Genomic DNA, 2,841 nt, shown 5'->3' with positions numbered 1-2,841 from the left:
GGGAGCGGCGCGGAGCGGGCCCGGCCGGACTGCGCACGCGCGAGCGGGGCCGCCCGCCGCTGGGAGTTTTTTGGCGGGGGGAGGAAGGGCGTGAAATAGGTCCCGGCTGCGCTGTACTGCGCCTGCGCCGCCTGCGAGGCCGGCTGGCAGCGCCCACGTGCTGCAGCCTGGCTGTGCTCCATGGGGATGGACGGGGCAGCTGTAGTTCCCTATGGCTTTGCCATCACTTGGATGGGTGACTCTTAACATCTACTACTCACATTCAGTCTGCTCTTTTCCAGCAGGGCTTGCTGCTGCCATACCCACAGGGCTGGGGGCGCGGTCTTCACCCTTCACAGCCCCAGCAGAGCGACAGGGCTGCGCCGCGTGGGCCCTCGCAGGCCTGGGCTGCACTCCTTGCACATGCTGTCATGCACCATGTGTCTGAGCAGGGGGCGGCTTATAATCCTGCCCTGGAGTGGGGCGACTTGGAGGCACGTGACGAGTGCTTTGAAGCCTCCAAAATTACCCCCTTGGTCTGAAGTCAAAGCAGGAGAGAGTCCCACCTTCTAGAGTACCTGTCAGTCTCTAAGGTGCGAGTCTGCCCTGCCTTCTGCATGACACGCATGTCTCGGGTGGTTCTTCTCTCCTTTCCAAAGGGAGAATTATGTGTTTTGAATCATTTTTTTTAATCCTCTTGTCTCGGGTTCGCTTGGCGACGTGTTTATTATGCAGGCCTGGTTGCAAAAGTCAGCTTTGCCTTTGGGCTAGGGAGGGGTTAGGTCTGAGGCAGTTCGGGGCTCTGCAGGAACTCGTCCTGCTGCCTGATTCAATCTTTTCTCCTGAACTGGGAGCTTTCTTTTCTACCTCTGTGATGGACAGCTCCCCCGTGCCTGCAGCGTGGATTTGTCAGTGATTCCTGAGTTTAGGCCCATCCTGCAGGTATTGGGATGCCGGCAGGATCAGGCTGCAGTGCCTGGTGGATAAGGACAGGCACTATGGATTTGCCTGCGGGAAGGCATCAGCAGGGCCATGATATGATTGCAAGAGTCCCTGTTGCTGAGGGAAAGGCATTCTCCATGAGACTGCTCCCTTAAGGGCTGATGGTTTCATGCTGAGCTATGATATATTGCTGTAGTCCAGCTCAGAGATGGCAAAAACATGCTTATGGCGCTAGGTATGGGACAGTCTCCCAGGTGTCAGAAAGCATCAGTCATGGATGCAGCTTTATGGAAGCTAGTGTCAGTCTGAATCGAGCTGCTTTTGGGCTGCTGGACAACTAAACCAGCATTGGACGTGTCCTTGAACAAGCAGGCTGGGAACTCCTCTAAGCAGTCAAACCATCAGACTCCCGAGCGTGATGTGACTGGAAGCTCCTCCGAGGGTTTCTTCCACCCACCCAGCGAAGCCTCCCACTTGCTTGGGTTGTTTTTTTCCCTTTTCTGCCATTTCTGGATCTCCTCAAGCAGGTCGTTTGGCATGTGTGGTGTCCAAGAGTGGCAGAAGGAGCTACCAGCTTGGAGTCCTTAATGTGACGTGACCTGAAAAAGCCTGAGTTTCAAGTGGGAAGAGCTTAGCCCTTTCTGAAAAAAAGCCCTGGAATAGAGACAGCCAGAATCGCTTGTTGGGGTTTCATGTTTGATGGTTTCCTATAGCTAGTCAGTGAATCCCTTCTCCCCTGCCCTCTCCCTTCTATTTATGTTATGATCTCTCCTTGACTAATTATCTGGCCTGGGTAAGGATAAGCATTTTGTGCATAAGAACTTCTTATTCGGCCACTTGGTAGACTTATGGTGGTCGAGTTATCTCTTGGGAGGATGCAGTGACAGGGCAGGTAAGATCTGCTACAGATCCAGAGGTGTGAGTCTTGCATCTTGCTCTTGTCAGAATTTGTTGTAATGGGGTGTGGAGAGGCCTTTTTTCTTTCATTCTTAAAGAAGTTTCCCTACAAAGGAGCCAAGAGAGAGTAGGATTGTGAATTTTGGCAAATGATCTGTTGGCCAAAAACTCATCCAATCAAGCAAAAGGGGGTATGGGGTGACATTTTTAGAGTTTCCAGGGGATGTAGCTAAAACACCTTCATCCAAATGGCGGTATTATGTGGATTAAAAATCCTGACAGTATTGCCTGTTGCTTATTTCCAGATGTTTCTGCACCGTCACCTGTGCCATAGGCTCTTGAGAGTGGGGAATGCACTGGGTGTGATGTCAGTGCTCAGCTCTCCCATGCCCATGGCAGTGGGGTTGAACTGCCATCCACTTGATTTTCAGTTCAGGAGCTGGCTTGCAAAAATATATAGATCTATCTATATCTATCTATATGTGTGTGTGTGTGTGTGTGTGTGTGAGTATAGAGAGATCTATAAATATGTGCGTGTATCTATCTCAAGTAAAAACTTACTATAAAAACTTTTTAAAAGTGTGTAGATAGATAGATAAAAAGTAAAAATGACTTCTGCTAAACCCATAAGTTTCTCATGCTGCTCTTGGCATGCCTTTTTGATCCTTCTCCTGTGAAAGACTTTGAGCTCCTCACATCATCAAGGGTAAGGTGCAATAACAGTGTTACCTTCCTTCAGGTGTTGTTTTTTTCCTGGAGAATAGGGTTCATTTACAGATTAGTGACATGTCTTTTTGCTGGACAATAGTTACCCATTTGGCTCTGCAAGGACCTAGATTCTGTTCTTTATTGGAGGCCACTTGCTTTGTTCAGATGAGAGTTGTTTATTAATATTATTATTATTTTTCCAAGCCAGGAATAAGCCTGGGATTAAAGCATCAGTGTATGGAGAGAAATGGAGGCATGTGGTTTCATACCAAGTTTATTTCTTTTTTTTTTTTTTCATATTCACTTCTTTTGCAC

The sequence above is a fragment of the Crocodylus porosus genome, unplaced genomic scaffold (genome assembly GCF_001723895.1).
Source record: "Crocodylus porosus isolate Cpor-Errol unplaced genomic scaffold, CroPor_comp1, whole genome shotgun sequence".
Lineage (NCBI taxonomy): Eukaryota > Metazoa > Chordata > Crocodylia > Crocodylidae > Crocodylus > Crocodylus porosus.
This window is presented reverse-complemented; position numbering follows the sequence as displayed.